General features: G+C 46.7%; 1 protein-coding gene across 1 annotated transcript in view; it reads left to right on the top strand.

The window, feature by feature from the left end:
• Positions 1–20,406, top strand: part of LOC135372645 (sperm-specific sodium:proton exchanger-like) — a 261,452-nt gene that overhangs the window by 229,965 nt on the left and 11,081 nt on the right. The gene's annotated exons all lie outside the window — the stretch shown is intronic.

Raw genomic sequence — 20,406 nt, 5'->3', positions numbered from 1 at the left:
TCTTGAGTGAACCTGACGTTTAATTATCGGTGTAATCAGTGCACAAATCGACACGGGTCCACGCTGGGTAAAACACACGTGAGACTGAAGTGCCAAGACAAACATGATTTAGTCTACCTTGACACCTAGTTACACGACGGTGACCTGGACAGACCAACACGGTCTCGGCTTAGTCTCGCAGAGTGCGGTGACCTCCTTTTTTCAGCGGTGAGTTCTTGCTTCGTTGGGTTGCATAGTGTACACAGAGGGACGACACCAACACACGAGCAGCTAAGTTTACTGATCTGGTAGTAGTTTTAGTCAGAGTTCGAGGAAACTCGTTACAAGTAACTTGTTACTGTAACTAAGTTCGTTTTTTTTGATAACTTGTAACTTAACTCGGTACTTTCGCGCCATGGTAAGTTTCAGAGGAACTCGTTTCTTTTTCAGGTAACTTTGCCAAAGTAACTTAAGTTAAATTCCAAGTTACTGTTAAGTAGCTTTTCAGTCACGTCCACATATTTTCAATCAATGAGAGTATTTTATTCAGGAAGTAAGAACCGCTGCCATTGAAACGAAGATGAAAAATATGCGCCCACAGCGCGTAAGATGCAAAGCGTTCGAGTAGACCTCTACCGGAGAAACGTCATCATGACATTGGTAGACAGACTGAAACCGAAACAAATCGGAAGGAGAGGGCTGGGTTCCACGAACGGGCACTTGTTCGCCGCCTCCCATTGAAAGAAAAGAAGAACTGAGGGTCGCGTCGCTCTAAGGGACCATATCGTAATCTCCTCAAGACTCTGGCTTTCGGTCGCGACCTTGTTCACCTCTAGCTTCGAGCGTAGTTCTGTTCTACCAAATTTGTGGCGCTGTCAAACATTATGACGTCATTTGTTTACAAACGGGGAGATGTGTATTGTTCGACACAAACGAGAACGATCTAAGCGTGTTGTACTCCAACGCAGGCAACTCAATGTCTAAGTCAACTGCTCACGCGCGCCGCTCCTGCGTAATGCTATTTTGTGTCCGAAGTAACTTGGAAGTAACTCGTTCTTTCTTTAAATAACTCTGTAATTGCGAGTTACATTTCAGGTTGAAGAACTTCGTTATTAACTCAGTTACATTTTCCACACGGCAACTTAACTTGTAACGAGTTCATTTTGAGGGGTAACTTCTCAATCTATGGTTTTAGTAAACTTTGCTAGTCTGAGCCGTGTGTTTGTGTCATCCGTCGGTGTGTCCAGACTCTGGCTCTTACATAACCACCAGGTAGCCTGCATATACGGTATCTTCTCAGTTGCTTCTCTGGGCGTCGGTGAATCCCATTTTGTTCAATGGGGGCTTGAGTCATCACTACTGTGCGGGTGAGTCGGTGGGCACCTCCACGGAACGCGTCTCCACGGCGAGGCAGCGGTTGGAATCGCTGGGACGGCTCCAGAACCTCAGTGGGCGATGTCGTAGGGACATGGATAACTTGACTAACAGATTTCCTGGTGCTCCTTGCTCCACTTTTTCCCGTTTATGTGTTCTCCAAGGTCTCGGCCTTGCTCGTGACCCAGAATGACCGGTCGCTAGGCGCAACCCTGTGTATTTTGAAGACACCTGGGCAACGACGGTCTCATCCAATGTTTGTCGTGGAGGTTTCCATAGATGAAATAAACTGCGATACTAGCAGCATGCATGACCTTCACAGCGGAAATAAGTTCCTCGTGGTCATCTTGCGGAGGGTTGTCAATTCCGAGCCATCGTTTCAGCCTCGTACTTTAGGGATATTTTCTGTCAATCCCGGGATCCCGGAACGGGATTTCGTAATTACGGTGATTCAGATGGTGCTCCCGAGGCCATTTACCTCAAGTGACAATATCGGTGTGTTGTTCACTTGAGCGCTTTGCCAATTCTACCTTTTCCTGAAGGAAAACGCTCGAAAATGCGCAGATTAAAGCTATTGGTAAAGGAATGAGGCGAAATTGTTGCATTTTTATAGTGATAGAAGTAAAGTGGACATTCTGGAGTGGCGGAATAGTGTCTGAAGTAGACGTGTGCGCCGCAGCCGCTGATGTTGAAAAATCGGTGCGGCTTTATAAGCTGCCCAATTCGAATTGTTCTCCATAAAAAAGCTCTCCTGTACCTGATCTTTTTGTTTGTTTGTTTTTTCTTGCATCTCAGGATGCATGTCCCAGGCTTCATTTGTCGCGTTTTTGGCAGCAGGAAATAGGAAGTTCATCACTGATATGCTGTTTATGGTTATTTGGGGTTATATTGGGGTTATATTGGTTATATCACCAACAACATCAAATAAGCAATGATGGTGTAGTGGGCAGTTTCGCCGCTGAGATTCCGAACGCGAGAAATGACGCGACCTTCGCCTTATCTGGGTTGGAAAGCGGCCTGTCTGGCCATCAGATTAGCGCTTACACCAGTCAGCTGCTCCATCGCTCCAAAGCATTGGTGCTCTCACGTGGATGGCCTGTCTCTTTCTGCGCCCGAAAAGTGCGTGTAGTGCGTTTTGTATGTACCGGCGACAAGCATTCTGTCAGAGAAGGTGTTTTAAATCGGGGACTTATAATGCTCGCGAAGCGTGCCAGTCTCATGACCAGAATTCAGGGACACCTGCACTGATGGAGGTTCAGCCTGATAGCAGAAGAACATGTAAGAAAGCCTACTTGAAAGAGAAGTATGAGGCGAAGAGGAAGGAAGATGGAAAGAGGCGTGGGCAGACGAAAAGAGGAATTTGTACATGAGATATCGCGCGAGGACCTCGGCTATCAGCACCAATTTCCCAAAGCAGAATGAAAACGTGATGAATCAGCTCTGATCACTTTTGCCAAGCTTTTCTTTGCTGTACTGCTCCTCAGAATTATGGGCTGCTACTCGTAGCGTATGGAACGGGGTGAGTGGCACTCGTAAGGCTGGTTCTGATCCATTTTTTTTTCTCTGTCGGGAATGGGGATGCCGTCGACGATGAGAAATGTTTGTCCTGGGGCGACTTCTGAGGTAACTGTACCGGCGTATGTGTGACAGCTTCTGAGAAAACTTCAGAAATGATCCTACATTATGAAACGAATTTGTTACTCGCACCTTGTTACTCCGTGATCACTGTATCATACACTTCAGTTTGTTTTTGGCCTGATCATGAGGACATGTCACTGCTTAATTCCAAATTTTGCGTGTTACAGTCTCTGCCGGCACCATCAAGAAGGTTTGTCGGTTACCAACATCATCCCCTAGAAAAATGAAGATAAACACACAAATAAGCGGAATAGTGCTTATTTTCAGAATATCTAGAGGTGGCAACAGAGTCATGTTCGACACAAAAAGTGATTGGTCAACCAACACCTCCTAGATAGCGTCGGGCCTGCACGCTTACGTCGCCTATGGAGGCCTGTCCAGCCCTGCGACCTGCTTCGCACTTTCTTCTAGTTTGTTCTTTCATTTACTTCATAGAAGCATCCACAATAGTAAGAGCAGGCCTTCGAGTGTGGCGCAGACCTTCTAGTTATCTTTGAGTATCTTTGGTAAACCCTGCTCAAATAAGTCCGAGAAACCGAGAAAAAGGAAGAAAAGTGCAATCGCAAGCTGTAGTGATAAGATGGTAGTGACCAACGGACGTCATATCAAAGTTTCCTTTCCTCGCAACAAGAGTAGAGTCGCGCAAACGTCCGTCATGTTTCTCGCAGATAATCGTCATTCTTCTGGATTTTTTACGGGCGTCTGATTCGCTTTATTGTGAAATAGGGTGAACATGATAGACAATTTTACAAAACCGTTCACATAACGTGGCTTGCGTGAATGAATCAGTGGATAAGATTCTGAGTCTTACACAACTGCAAATTGGCGCCTACAAGCATCATACAAACGTCTGCTAACACTGCTTTAATGTGCTTGCTATTGATAACGTGAAATAAGAGACATCAACTAGCCAGCAACGACAGTCCTCGCAGTCCCATATGAAGACACTTTGTAATATGCGAGAAACGGTAAAGAAAAACCCTGTAAACCCTGCACCTGCACCTGCTGAATCCACAGGTTCCGTGGGACGTGCATTACTTGATATGACAGTTTGATTAAAATGCATGGGAAGCCGTGTGAGTGCGAACCAGAGCACATTCTTAAGGATGAACAAACAAACTTTAAAAAGAGAAACAAGAATTTCGAATCCGCGCGCCTTGCTGTTGTAAAGATGGCGGTCAAAGATGCTCTCTGCTGCTCTGCACCTTGGCATTCTGCAAAGCGGGGACTTCCTGTAACGATGCTGTAGGTTCGGATGCAATGGAAATTGGTATCCCTTTCACATACTAGTCATGTTATGCCATAGTGCCTAATAAAAGCCATCGAGGAAGAAAATTTTGACGCTCTTGGGGCAAGCAGCAACGACGATAACCGTTGTCAAGTGGAGGCTTTTTCAGAGCCTTTGAAAAAAAGAAATCTAACCGTCACGCACCTCCCGCCGTAATCTGGACGGGAGGTCCAACGTCTCTATGACACTTACCACAGGTCAACAGGTCCCCGTCAGCCCTGCCAAACGACAACGGGTAGGGAGCCCTTCCTCTGCTGATCCCGACAATCCACAGACCGTGAATGTTCCCAATAACACCATGGACACTTCGGTACCGCCAGATCCTCAGCAGACAGATGAGATGAACGATGGCAACCTTGCCACTTCTCTTCATGACCCGTTCACCACTGTCACCTACAGGAAGAACTGAGCCGGCGGTATTCCCATACTGTTTCGACCAGCAACTAGTGACTACTCCTTCTGGAAGGTGAATCCTAATGAGGTCGCTAGTGAGATACGCCTGCTAGCCCAACAACAGGTTACGCACCACCGTTTCCACCGAGATGGTTCTCTCTTCGTCTCCGTACGGTCCGAAGCAGCTGCCCGCAACCTTTTGTCAGCTAAGTGCTTAGCTGGGATTCCGGTGATACCATCAATACCCCAATCGTACGCCAGAAATATGAGCAAGATATATGATTTTCCAAGAGAGTATTCGAACGACGACCACGTGCTCTACCTCAAAGACGCAGGGGTTTTACCTGTACGGCGACAGGTTCGGCATTCCATGCCAGAAGATGGCAGTGATGTGTTTACCCCGTTACGGAGCGTTATCCTGACTTTTGAACCTACAATCCGACTTCCCCACCGAATTGCCCTTAGGTTTCACACCTTCACAGTCCAAGAGTACATAGAAGGCCCCATACAGTGTTATAACTGCCAACGATTTGGCCATATTGCACGAAATTGCCGAGGTTCTACACGATGGTAGTGCCACACTCCCGTCTCGTACAAATGCACAAGAATTTCCTGCACTAACCCCTCGATCTACACCAGGTGAACGAGGGTCGCTGAACACAGTCGCGGCTAAGCCTATCACAAGCAGCCACCCACTGCCTCCTCGTCCATCAAGGCAGATTACAAACACTTACGCCAGTGTGACGGAACCAGCAGGCACGAGGAGACAGTTACCCTCATCAGCTTCTGAAGATATGCCTTCTCTGGGACTCTTCTCAGCGGTACTCGCTGCCGTTAAGGCAATTGTCTCTGCTTTTCGTGGTGCGTCGCAACTGCCCGAGGTTCAAGCGCTTCTGGCACTGGAGGCATTATCTTCGCATCAGCATGACGGCACTGTATAGAAAGGTCATGACAATGCAGTGGAATCCTCGAAGCCTGCGTAACAAGCTCCCTGATTTTAAATTACATCTACAACAGTACAAGTTCCCTTTCATAGCTATATGCTAACACGACATGGATTCTACACATCGCCGTTAATCGATACACAATCTATCGATCTCATCAATCCCCTGACAGCAGAACAGCGCTATACGTTTGTAATGACCTCGTTGCTGCACCCATCGGGTCAATTTGTCATCCCTCTTATGATTACGTCACCTGCAGGATCCGTATTGGCCCCATGCTGTTAACGGTCGACAGTCTATATCCGTCCCGCGGTACAGGTCCCGTGGAGTGACCTCGAACGCTTACTTGGAAGCCCCGGCGCTTGTGCTGGGTGACTTCAATGCACATAACTCGGCCTGGGGAAGCCGAAGGACGGACGGTAGGGGAAGGAGGTTGTTGGAGGCAATGGAGAATAATAACATGTGCCTGCTGAACAACCGCGAGCCCACTTACATGCGATCCCCAACATCACTCGATGTATTGGACATCCCGTGGCGCTCAACCGACATAATTCGCCACTTGTCGTGCACTGCGAACGTCGACATGGGCGTTGGCCGAGGTAGCGATCATTTTCCTCTATATATTTCGCACGACAGACTGCCCCTCTCAGCCACTACTGGACTGATTTCTTTCACAAACTGGAGACTTTTTCGTGCGGGCCTCAGAACATCTGTCCACACCGGTATGTCCCCAGAGGCTCTCTCTCAAGCAATTACCCGTGGTATTCAGGACGCGGTGGTCATGTTACCTAATGTCAAGCTACCTAGTGTAGCTTTTTTCCCAGTACTCTGGGTCCAATGTTGGATCAAATAAAGTCATTTTTATTATTATTATTATTTATTATTATTGTGTCTAAAAGGGTAACAGGCCATGTCGGTCATTCCCCAGCAATTAACCACTTTAGAGCATTACGTCGCCGAGCAGAAAGAACGGCTCGTCGGACAGGGCAACTTACGGACATTGTGGAATACCGCCGGATGAAAGCTAAAGTAACACGAGAACTTAAGAACGAGGACAGGAAGCGTTGGCGTAAGTTTTGCCACCACCTTTCACCGTTTGATCCGGCCACGAATATCTGGCGGACAATCCGATCCCTGAAGGAGGCGCCCCTCAAAAGAATCCTCTCGCGGCCTTGGCTATCGTTAAGAGTGTAGACGAAAACACGCTAGCGACGGACTTCTGTGTGGTACTAACAACTCCGGCGGCTGCCTCGACCACGCCACTACACCGCAGTTTTGTCCACAGTTTGACGGCTGAACTTCACCAAGACTGGTCCCGTCCCCCGGAAGTTATGGACCGCGACTTCACACTAATCGAGCTAAAGGCAGCGTTGGAGCTTGTGAACGCCGGCTCGTCCCCTGGACCCGATAAAATAACCTATGCCGCCCTACGAAACCTTGACGGACGGTCACTCCAAGCTCTCTTTCATGTGTATAATACGTCTTGGCAACAAGGATTTTTACCACATACATGGAAGGAGGCATTGGTTGTTCCCATCCTGAAACCAGGCAAGCCCCCAAATGCCCTATCCTCCTTTCGCCCTGAGAGCCTGACAAGCTGTGTGGGGAAACTGATGGACAGAATGGTTTTTGGACAGAATGGAAAATTCGATACCGCCTTGAAAGCGACTTCTATCGAGTAGCGCAGAGGACACGCCAGACTCTCACTGGTTTCATAAGTAAGGACATTATACCGCCGGAAGTCCCCTGGTCTCTACCGGTACCGCCCACTTTTGTACGCCTCCCAAACCTTCTGGAAAGAAGAGATCAGGTCCCCCCTCAAGTCCTCCGAGCCAATTTTCATGCTCTGGTAGACAAGAAGTTTTCTACGTTTACGGCAGCATATACCGATGGCGCATCCCCAAACAACAAGTCCGCCTCAGCATTCGTCATACCATTCGAAGGCGTAGTGCACGGAAGACGCCTTTCACATCCAACCTCCTCCACACAACACATCGCTGATTTTACACCCCGGAAATGGGCAGTCTTTACAGACTCCAAATCTGCACTTCAAGCAATTGAAAATTCTGGCATACGAGGCCCATCCGCACCCCTAGTCACAGATGTGTTAATGGCTTACCACACTATCTACGCAGCAGGCCACAGGCTAGTTCTCCAGTGGGTTCCGGCTCATTGTGGTGTCGTGGGGAACGAGCAGGCCGACAGCGCCGCAGAAGCAGCACTCTCGTATCGGAAACGGACCAGTATTGTTATGCAGGAAGGAGACCGCCGTTCAATTCTGCGACGCCTAGTGACACCGCTGGCTTCCCGCCAACGGACAACCGACATTCTTCCCCCTCTATGGTGAGCAGAGTTGATCCAACGCTCGCTTTCCGCATGTCACGAAACACCTCTCGTCAAGATGCTGCATTAATCCACCGAATGCGCCTCGATGTGGCCTTTACAGCTCAGTGGCGTTACCGCTTGAGACAAGTCGACTCTTCCACCTGCTGTCACTGTGGTGCTCTTGAGGATCTGGAGCATATTCTTCTTCATTGCCCTCACTACCAACCTTCCCGAACCACACTCTCCGTGTCTCTTCGTCAGCTGGACTATCGCCCCTTCTCCCTATCGAAATTGCTTGGTCCCTGGCCCAATCCAGCCCAGCAACGCTCTGCGGTCAAAGCTCTTCTGAACACTATCGGACTTCGATCGTTATTGTGAAGGGGCTGGTTATTTTATTCCCCACATTCCCACCAGCAATGAGGTAGAGTATCGCCTGTGGCGATGAAACTCCCCACTCTCCAAGGTCAAAATAAAGTTGTTGTTGTTGACGCTCTTGCCTTGCCGTAATCTCAAAACTCTCTTCACAAAACGAAGAAAGGTACGACCCTCACATCGAACTAGGGAACATGAAAGCTAGAATCGACATCTGCACCACTGAACCAACAGCCCAGAACGTGCCACGTGACCAAACGCAGGCAGGCAGCGTTTGAGCGACAAACTTTGCCTGCCTGCGTACTGCTGATGCGGCCCAAGGAGGCCGAAACAGCTGTCCAGTACTGGCATGGCGACGTTTGACTTACAAGCATATCATATACGTGCAGCCAGTGGTGACTTAGCTCACCCTGACGGGAGGAATCACGTGTTACGTGACCTTCTGACGCCATCCGCTCAAACGTTGCATGGGGTAACTTCGCCAATAATCCCGGCGGTTACCGTGGTACAGAGAGCTTCCCAATGAAGACTACTGAGGGATGCACGCATGCTTTCTGTGGTCCCAGAGCAAGAGGGTTAGCACGCCCCTCTCTCTCTCCTGTGCCACTATCATCTCTCCCCTCCCTTTTTCACCCTCCCCTCTTCTCCCTCCCCTGGGTGCACCGAGCGGCCACTTCATAGCAGGCTGACCGCACCTTCCCCCTACATCACCCCCACTTCTCAAACGTTCCCTGCTTGCGTACTGCTGATGAGGCCCAAAAAGGGTGAAACAGCTCTGCAGTACTGGCATGGCGACGTTTGACTTACAAACTTATGCTATACGTGCAGACAATGAGCTCCGGCTATTTTTTTCTCTAGTATATATAGTATATATATATATATATAGGTTGAGGTAAAAGGACTATCCAACGGCTACGATGTTTTACAGAAGTTGCAAAAAAAAAGACGCGGAAACAGATTTTAGGGAAGTTACAAACACTAGTTTATTACATAGGGAGACGTTAACAAGTAAAATGGGCAAGGGGTCGACGTTTCGACAGTGGCACTGTCTTCGTCAGGACAAAAGATGCGTAGGCGGTTACACATTAGTTAAATAGGTTTGGTACGTGACGTCATAATCGGTACGAGCACGCCACAGGCGTTTGTCAGTGACAAACGCCTCACTGACAAACGCCTGTGGCGTGGGCACGAGGGCACGTGGCAGGGATGGGCACGACTTTTGTGGCATGATGCGCTCACGCGAATTCCCACAAAGAGCCGTACACCTCCCGTTATGAACAAATTGGGACGGAGAAAAGGATAACATCCAGAATTGTAATTCTGCCGGACGATGTCGATGAGATATGCCATGAGTGCTCGCAAAGCGGAGTTTGGTGTACGCTGCGAACGGGATCGTGGCAACGCTCTATTAACCACCCAGAAACGGAATAAAATGCGCCCTGCGCTGTGACTGTTCTTTATTAAACATAAAACGGTCACAAATGAGCGGGTCAAAGTAACAGGCCAATTTAAGGAAAGCCACTTCCCCAAGAACACTCGCGATCCTCAGGACGTCCTCAAAGTGTCATGGCGTCCTCGTCCGTGATGGGATGTTTGGAGGAGATCCAGAGAGTGTCATCATGGGATCTTCCAGTGATATTCATCTGCGTACGTCCTACGGCTGTCAGCCGGAGGACTTATATAGGAAAATTAAATTAGTTTAATACTGCGTGGTGCATTTCAGTGCCTCCACCCATTAATTAATGTTCCGGTTTTTGTCATAACCAAATTGAACCGAACCAGCAAGTGATCATGTATAAACTACAAAAAATACTACAAAGAGAAAATACAAAAAGTACAGCGGTACAAATACAAATTGAATGATTTCAATGGATGCTCCATGCACTGGGTTCAGTGTGCAATAAAATATAGCTTGCTAGGTCTTTCATTGTGGTCTTGTTGCCATGAACATCCGAGCAAGGTCCCTGACGGGATGCTACACGGAGCATTTCCGTGGAAGATAAAGAAAAGTGATGGCATATTACAGAGCGTTATTGGCTTTCGATTGATGTTTTAAATCAACTAAGTAGGAAACACGGATGTTACCTTGGCTGTAGCCTAATACTCCAAGGAATCCGTCACTGTAGTGTTGCTTATACATAAATTTGAATTAAACTTGGGTACCTCACCCTTCGTTTTGACTGAGATGCTAGGAGGACTCTCGCACATGCGGGAGTTCTCAAGACAAGCAATATATAGTATATGTTTTATCTGCTAAAAGAAATGCCACTGCCGCATACTTCTTTCAAAGTAGGGCTGCCTTAGACATAGTGACACAGGACCTTTTATATTTTTGCTTTTTTATAGCGCGGCACCCATTCCCCGTTATCCAAAAGAATCGAAGAGGATAAACGGAGAATGACAAGCTGGTGGCCGAGGTTGAACAACAGAAAAAAAAGAGAGTTGGTTTCTACTGTAACCGACTGCTCACTTCTAAAATAGATAAATAAAAGAAGATTCCCTATAGCTACACGCAGAACAACAAGATCCCATAGTGCTCCTGAGACTATCCCATTTTTGTCCCAACATGTTGTCCCTACGATCATCTCTGGAGTCTCATTCTACCACTTTTCTAACAAATTGAGGATCCTGTGGGGATATTCCCAGGATGTCATTTCTGTCCCAAAGTGACATCCTCAGGATGAGTGAGGGATGTCAACGTGTTCTTGGGGTTGAAAGCCATGTCTTTCAAGGAAAGTAAGCTGTAGTGTTTAGAGGAGGAAAGAAAACGATTAAAAACGATTATGTAAAAGAAAACGAGTAAACGTCTCCTAGGAAAACGTTTATATACGTATGCGTGCCGCTGTACGTTTATGCGAACGAAAGCGTTTAAACGTATCCTGGAAAAACGTTTAAATACGTATACGTGCAGTTGAACGTGTATCTAGCAGAACACGTTTAAACGTATTTTAAGAAAACGTTTAATCTGTGAAGCGTGTTCCAAAACGCGTTTCTTAAGAAAACGTTTTGACGTTTAAATGTTTAACATAGAGCTCTAGTTGAAATAACATCAGGAAAATCTGTGGTGATCGCGATCGCGATCACGGCAGTAATCTGTACTTCGTGATTCCTGTATTGCGATAACGACGCCGCGCCTCTGCTGGCACTCCTGAGAATTACAATGTGATTGCGATCCGGCTGTTTGCCCTGAGCGCGATTATTGCGTGATTGCGCTCATCACCGCGATCATGTTATTCTGCAAAAGCGCAAAGTATACCCGTACGAAAAGCACTGAATGACCAGAACCAGGCCTGAATCCGGGAGCATTCTGGCGACGTTCAGGCGCAATCAGGGGATTCCGGTACACGTCCGACCGGACACCGGGTAACACCCTCCGGAATCAGGTTGGATATATACCGGAATATTCCGATTATACCTGAATCACACCTGAACAAAACCGGACAAAAGTGTCTGGTTGGCCGCGTAACATCGAAACATATATGTTTCAAGCTCGGAAATATTTGTTTATGTTGTGTGTCAACCAACAGCGCATCGACGTTTCGACACTACGTTTCGAAATATAAGAATACTCCTAAGTCCTAATAATCCTAAGAATCACATGTTTCATGCGAGTGATCATGAAAATCCTGTAAAAATTTGCTGACCTCCGTTCATGAAAAGGGGGGGGGGGACGTTGTGCCCCGGCCACCTCCGACAGGTTGAGAACTCTCCGCCTATGCTTGTGCCTATAACAGAGTATTAATAAATGCTCAACGCAAGCCCTAACTGACAAGGGCCGCGAAATGTCGGAACATTTGCGCAAAACGGACGAGCAAGCAATCTGTAGCACCTGATCGAACCACTCAGCATTTCAGATAGATTAATGGTGACGGGACGTTGTGGGGAACCGAAAAAAAGAAAAAAAAATGTCAAAAATTAGTATCTTGCTCGTTGTTCTGAATTATTAGAGGGCGTATTTTCACGCAACTTCTTATTCCGACGGCAACGATCCCGGAAGAAATGGTACCAGCTGCCAAGGGAGAAAAAATGGTCTTGTTCCAGCCAATGACGGCATAACAAGGGATAAGCGGCATTACATTAAACATGATGTGAGCTAACCATTCCTGCGTATATAGGCAACCAAGCGTCACCTTTTTCTGACGCGTTTGCTGCTTTCTCAACGCATTTGTCATTTGCAGAGTTCACACGGGCGCATGGCGGCAACCGTGAAGAATGGAAAGCGGCAACCCCTGTTCTTGTGAAGTCGCTTGGAAAAAAACTGAGTGAATTGCGCGAACGACAGTAGGAGGATAATAAAGTCGTTGAGTAACGCCAGTACGTTGTGTTTCGTTCCTCTGTAATCTGTATGCATTGCCTTTATGGTGGACTTACTGTGTGAAGTATAATGCGCGCGCGTAAAGCGCATTCGCGCCAGTTTTTCGTCGCGTATAGATTCAGTGATCATTCAGGATCGTATATGGCTACAATCCGTTTTTATTCAGGCCATTCAGTAGTGATTCAGGATTCTATCTGGATGTAGTCCGATTTTATTCAGTGATCGTTCAGGATCCTATCCGGCGCATGTCTGGAAATATTCACGCCCTGTACGCGATCACTCCGGTTGTGTTCAGGTTTGGTTCAGTAATTCGTTGCAGAACTGGATTGATTCCTGATGCCCCATTCCTGAGTCCTGACTAACTCCTGGTTGACATTCCCACCCAATTTTGGATTCAGACCGGAATCAGGCCTGATTCAGATAACCTGATTCGTTCTGGATTCCGGAATTCCGTACGGGTAGGCGCGCACTTTCTGGGCGCGTTCGCAACGCCGTGTGCTCAGTCCCATTCTGATTTGTTTTATGTTATGGTTGATGCTCTGCTTCACTGCTGTCTACCCTCAACATGCCGCTGCCCATAAAGTTCAAATATAAGAGGCGATATTTGCATAACGCTGGTCTTTGGATGCTTTCTCAACTGTGCTATCATGCTCTGACGTCTCGTATCTCGTCTTCGCCGATCACTGTGTCGTTGTGAACCTGTTGCCGGGTGACCAGGCCAAATGTCTCTTCTCACGATGAATTTTGCAATGTGGCATGTGGTCGTGTGTCGTTTTCTCCTTGCCGCACTTTGCTTCGGCATGTAGACATACTGGTGACGCGAGGGCCAATGGCCACGACAGTTACGAAATCTGTCATAATCGGTAGCCTACATTGTGCTTCTAATACCAATTATTTATTCAGCTGCGTCGGCTCTGGCTTCATGCCCTTTTGATCCCTTCACGCTTTCCCCCACGAGGATGACTTTTTCCACTGTAGTCGGGAGAAGTGAGGATTGTCACGCCCTTTGTATGGCACCGGCCACCGAAAAAAGGCGTTCGACGCCACCAGCAGTGGCCGGTACGCCAAAGCAGACCACCGACAACCCAGCTTATGATATCGACTGGTCTCGTGTGACATCTTGCTCGTCATAGTCCTCCGCAAGATGCTCATCAAGTTCAGACGTCTGCCGAACTTCATGAACGTGGTATCAAGGACACCGTGGATGCCGAGGGCTGTGGAAAGATCCACCAGCGTGCTATGACCGTGCTCGAAATTTCCCACTGCTCTTCTCTTTCCAACCTTTCGCGTGTTAGAGTGAAAACACATCATAAATGTTTTCTCGCCGTCACTAGAGCTGCCGATATATTTGAAGTGGTCCTGCAGCCAATCGGGGACAGCGAAGTCACCCATGGTGTGGAGCTCGTCAAGGCGATCAGACATGATTCTTCGCTGCAGCAGTGGCGCAACACCTGTTGCCTGCACAACCAGTGCCCAAACGACCCACATCCGGGCTCGAACAGCTTTTTATTGCCATTGCGATCTTTGATTTGCCTATTTTTTGCCCTAAAGCACAATCACAAAAGGAAATTCACGCCTGCCTTTTCCTGTGTGCCTCATTCCCTGCCTTTGCTGTGTGCAAGGTGCCATGTGCCAACAGCGCAACTACATGGTGATCGCGTGAGTGCGATAATGCCTAGATATCACACGAACAGCCTTTGCCTGATATCGTGATCGCACTCATGCTATCACCCTCATCATGATCGCTGCATGCGCGATCAACTCATTTGTTCGACGTGCTGATTGCGATAAACAGTGGCGCGAGATGAGTGCGATCCAGTATCGCGCTCATCCCAAGCAGCAAAATGTACTGAAAGTCGAGTGCAATAGGGGTGGACGGTATGTGTCTTATCAATGTTCTTTAGTGTCAAGAGTCTGTTCAAGGCCTTCCACCTACCCGTCCACCTCTATTGCACTCCACTTTAAGTACATTGTGCTGCTTGGGATGGTGCACAGCGACAACGCGCCATATCAGCCTGAGCGTGAGCGTGGGTCGGCTTCAGCCTCACGCTTGTATTATCAGATGATCGTGATCGTGAGTTCTTTCGGGCCGAAATGCCGGCCTCTGGCTTGATGTCCTATCGTTTTCTTACATTTGCATATTTTTATTTATTTATTTATTCAGAGAGCTCTGCAGCGCCGTGAGGCATTACAGCCGAGGTTTGAGGTAGTACAATGGTGATGCTACTTGCATCATTCTCAGCATATCAAACACACAATATTGCACAAAAAAAAGAGAAAAGGAAAAACAAGAAAGAGTAACAACAAAAACTAAGAATCAATGCGTAAGACACCCAATCTTAACCATAAATAATGAGTTATTGGCAGCATTAACAGCTTCTTGGGGCAGATAATTCCATTCTGGGATGGTGGAACAAAAGGAGGATTGCCTTAAAACACTCGTTGAAAAACGCAATGGTTCAATTTTTTTAGAGTGATCCGTCCTGGACGATGCATACACAGGTGGTAGAAGAAATTCATCCTTATTTAGACCAGTGTTTCCGCTATGAATATCGTACAGCAATTTCAACCGATTATATCGCCTTCTATTCTTTAAATTGTCCCACCCTAAGTCGGCAGTAGGTTCATGAGAGCGGATAAGAAAAGAATAATTACCCGACACGAACCTCGCTGCCATATTCTGTACTCCCTGAATCCTTTTCTGTAAATATTCCTGCTGGGGATCCCACACCACCGAAGCATACTCTAATATGGGGAGAACGTATGATTTGAAAACAGTTTCCTTTAAATTACGCGGCGCCCGCTTAAGGTTGCGTCTAAGGAAAAACAAACTACGACTTGCCCTGGACACAACCTGATTAATGTGACCCTCCCAATATTTACTATAGTTTCAGAAAAAGACACGCTGAATCAGTGGACAGTGCTTTAACGCATCGTCATCGTCGTTAAAGGGATGGCTTATCGTTCTCATTGTCTTTTTGTCTCATTGTCTCATGTTGTTTTCTTCAGCAAAACAATGCGTTAACGGGTCCTGTTGAAGTTCTTGGACAACGACCTTACTTTTACTTTACTTCTCTGATATTCCTTTGTGTGTTCTGGTTTTCTTGCATAACAGACGTCTATTCATTGCTGATGTACTTGTATGGCGGAAGGTACAATAAATATTGCTACCGTCTCGGTGTCTGTGATGGAGAAAATAACCTCACAGAGAGCGCCACAGTCTCACGTTGGAGTGTCGGTTCTGTCTCCGCCGAGGAAAGAATCCGTCGCTCTGAGCGCGCGCTCTGCCCACAGTGTCGACTTGGCTTCGAATCAAAATAGACAAGTCAGGTTGCTCGCCGAGTTGTGCGGTTGTCCTGCGTTGCGCGATGACTTGCTCGGTTGAGCGTTGAGCTGTCTTTTCCTGTGTTTTCCTCATCCGTGTGTGTGTCTTTTCCACGGTCCTCGCACTCAATACAATCATGCAAAGTACGCATAGTAAAGCGGAAGAAAATAACCAAAGAATTTATAAATGTTAAGGGAAAAGCCTCAGGCAGAACAGTAGAAAATAAATACTCAAGTTTGTCATATGGGTTGTTCTTCCGCTACACTGCGTGGAAAATATTCTTTGTTCTTTCCGTGATTCCAGCTGTGGCAATCAGCGGCGTACAGATGCGAACAGATGGGGATAGCACAGCAGCAAGGAGGGGGTTTGTATGCGTCATGGGCCAAAAGAACGTTACATTAATTATGCTACACGAACAGTTCCCCGTACACAGGCAGTTCTTTGCTGTATCCCATGAAAGTAGTTGCTTCCGTTACCTTTACAATAGCTAAACAGATAAGCGATAATAATAATAATAATAATAATAATTTTATTTTTGTTATGGTACCCAAAAACAACCACTAGGGTCTACTAATTGGTGCACCACACAAGGTTATACATGTGAACAAAGACAGTAAAATATACAAAAAGCCAACAAGGTTAACGATGAAACAAACGAAGTTAAACAGAAACAATGGCACTAATACTAGTAAGAAAATCACGAGGAGGAGTGAAAATGTGGATGTCATGATGTTGTAAGGCGGAGTTAAACATTAGTTGTAAACGATTGATTGGATGAAGCTTTGCAAAAGAGTGAGGATAGAAAAGAAGATGAGACCTCAGAGAACGTGAGGGCACTCGAAAGTTGATGCACGATAGTAGTTCGGGGCAGGCGATGACAGAATGTATGAGCTTATGCAAGAAATGACAGTCACGAATCGTTCTGCGATGAGATAGTGTGGGGATGGAGAGTTTGTTCAGTATATGATCGTAGTTATAGTAAGTGCTGCAGCCAAGGTGACGAAGATGAAAAACAAAGATCAAGCGTCGCTGAACGTTTTCTATGTCAGCGGACTGAGTGATACTGAGACAGTTCCAGGCCACCGATGCAAATTCAAGAAGAGGGACTACGGTGGAGAAGAATAGGCGATGGAAACAAGATGGATCCTGAAAGTTTTTGGTGATCCGCAAGATGATGCCGAGTTTACGCATCGCAGAGTTGCACAGCTGAGTTACATGCGTGTGAAAAGTTAAAGGGCTGTCAAGATGAAGACCCAAGTCTTTAATGGACGATTCACGTCTAATATGAACAGAGTCGAGAGAGTAAGTATAATGACATGGATGCTGCTTTCGACTGAAAGAGATGACGGCTGTCTTAGAAATGTTCAGGTTAAGCAAATTGTTTGAGCACCAACGATTGATCCGTGAAATGTCATCTTGCATAGCGGTACAGTCGTGAATCTTATCAATGACTCGAAATAACTTAATGTCATCAGCATATTGCAGGACGTGGCAGTTAAGTACACAGGTTGGCAAATCGTTAACAAACATGTTAAACAGTAATGACCCAAGGGTAGATCCCTGGGGCACACCAGATGTCATGTAGTAAGGATGAGAATATGCATCTTTGTACCGAACAATGTTGTACCGGCCGCAGAGATAGGAAGAAAACCATTTGCAGAGTGAAAGTGAGATACCATATAGTGACAACTTTGTATTCAACAATTCATGATTAATAGTATCAAAGGCCTTAGACAGATCAAAATACACAGAATCAACCTGCTTATGGTTTTCAATGTGCAAGCTAAGATAGTTAATATAAGTCACAAGATTAGTTTCCACGGACCTGCCAGTAGTGAAACCATGTTGTGAATCAGACAGAAACGAATGAAAGTAAAAAGACAGATGTCGGAACACCACCTTCTCAAATATCTTAGAAAAACAAGATAGCAAGGATATGGGCCTGTAATTGCACACCTCAGCTGGCGCACCACCTTTATGGATGGGAACAACAATGGCTTTTTTCCAGCATGAAGGGAAAGTAGATGTGTTTAACGACTTGTTAAACAGAGCCGCAAGTATAGGGGTAAGCACTGGCTCACATCCTTTTACAATGAAATTGGGAATGCGGTCAAAGCCGGCTGAAGTGCTTGATTTCAGCTCCGAGATGGCACGTTTAACATCAGATTCTTCTATTTGAAAGTGAGCAAGGCTGAGATTTGGAGCAGAAACAGATGACGCAAAGCATCTGTTCGTTGTTGTGACTGGTGTGAAAACTGAAGAGAAAAATCCGGCGAACGTTTCAGCTACAACAGAGGGTTCCGTGAGAAGGCATCCGCCCTGCTTGAGCGTGTAGAGTTTGATGGAGGGGAGACTCGGTCTTTTACGTACTTCCAAAACGATTTTGGGTTTGTGAGTAATGACGACTGAACGAAACTTTCATAATTACGGCTGTCACGCTTAAAGATGCGTTTAATATGTTTACGTGTCTCTTTAAATTTTTCATACCAGTCATGCCGTCCAGTAGACTTGTACTTCCTATGGTAATGAAGTTTACGTCTCATAAGCGATTCAGCTCGCGCGAAAACCAGACAGCGTAACTGTTCGACCGGGGACTTGTTATTGGAACAAAACGGTTAATACTACTGAGGACAATGTCGGAGAATTGCATAACAGCTTCGTCAACATTATCAATGCGGAGTGTCGCAGACCAGTCTCGGATGATAAAAAGTTGTACAGCCCAAGATAATCACCACGCTTGTAATCGTATCTCGGAAGCATGTCATTTCTACTTTGATAACAAGACCCATGGGCGTCGAATGAAACAACAAATGGCGGGTGAAACTTATCGGGATGAACAAGGGGATGGTGAACAAGCTGAATACTGTCAACAGCAAGACCAGAAAGAACCAAGTCAAGTGTATTATCAGATACATTACGTAATGTGTTGGGTTGAATAAGGCCGTAGTAATTGATAAAGTTCAGTAAGTAGTTTGCCTTTGTTCTAGCTAGTCCAGAAGATCGCGACATGTCCAGTGAGTTCCAATCTACACCAGGAACGTTGAAGTCCCCATATAATTGGAAGGGAGAGTTCAATACATTGGTGTTCGACTCAAGCGCTTCAAAAAACTTCACGAAATATGCTAGATCACACTGAGGTGGAAAGTAACAGTTACCGATCAGGAGTGAGTTGTTAGGACCTAGAGATAACTCAACCCAGATAGCTTCATGGCCGTGAGCAAGGTCAAACCGTTGATGGGCGATAAGCGAAGTATGAACTGCAATAAGTACGCCACCCCCAAAAAGCATACCAGAAGTATTATATTCACGATCACAGCGAAAGACATTGTACTCGCAAGGAAAGTAATCCTGAACAACATGTGAATCGTTAAACCAGGTTTCAGTGAGACAAATAATGTCATAGTGGCAGGACATAAGATTAAGTGAAAACTCGTCAGATTTTGTTCGCAAACCACGGACATTTTGGTAAAACACGGAGAGTGGTCTCGCCATGCTAGGCCATGGAATAGTTACGTACCTAGCGGTTGAGAAGACGAACTGGCATCAGTGCTAGGAATTCTGCCCATGAAGGCACGAAACAGGCAGCCCTCTGGCCAAACATCATCAGAGTTAATCTTAGAAAAACCATCGGGATCCGTCACAACACAGAAAGAAGCATATGAGTCACGTCTAGTTGTTAGCTTTACACAGCGGAGAGAGCCACTCAAAAGAACGCCTTCAACAGCAACGCAGACATCGTTCGTACTAGTGTCCGGGTGTAGGCGGGTTACGAAGAGCGCTCTTTCAACAGGAGGCCTGGTAGCAAGCTTCAGCGACGAGGACTAAGCAGAGCCCACGGAGATGGGAGGACGGCGTCTTCTACGGTTCACTACGGTGGTGAAACCGCCGTCGGTGTCAGGGCTGCAGGAGACGAACCAATATTGCTGAATTCAGAAGCATTGGGCACGCGCGACTGTGAGCCACTTGCGGGCAAAGCAGGAGATGCAGGCAAGGTGTTTTCATGAAGGACCACGCCAGGAGCACTGGAAGGGTCGACACAGACACGGGGTGCAGTAAATAGCCGGTTGGGTGCAGATTTCACATGTAAAGCCGAGGCGTAGCTAGGCGCCGTAGAACGGGTCGATTGTAAGCAGTCAAGCCGTTGCAAAAATTTGGCCTTCAACTTGGCGGGTTCAATGCGAAGAAAGCTGGCGTTTTTATCCATAGTTTGAAGCAAGCGCAACAACTGAGATTTTTCATCTTTAAGCTCAAATTTCAGCGGCAAGGGAGTCAATCTTTTGGAGCAGAGGGGCAATGAACTGGTCCCAATCGGTGTGGCAGCAAGGGTTATCATCGGTGTTACGTCCGGAAGCCGAAGAACAGCTGTCATTGATCACAGTGGATTCTGCAGAACTTCCCCGTTTGGTGCAAGACTTACATTTGTAGACGCAGACGTCATTAACCCAGAGAAGGT

The sequence above is a fragment of the Ornithodoros turicata genome, unplaced genomic scaffold, assembly GCF_037126465.1.
Source record: "Ornithodoros turicata isolate Travis unplaced genomic scaffold, ASM3712646v1 Chromosome16, whole genome shotgun sequence".
In the NCBI taxonomy this organism is placed as follows: domain Eukaryota; kingdom Metazoa; phylum Arthropoda; class Arachnida; order Ixodida; family Argasidae; genus Ornithodoros; species Ornithodoros turicata.
Note: the sequence above shows the minus strand (reverse complement) of the source record. Positions and strands in the feature narration are given on the sequence as shown.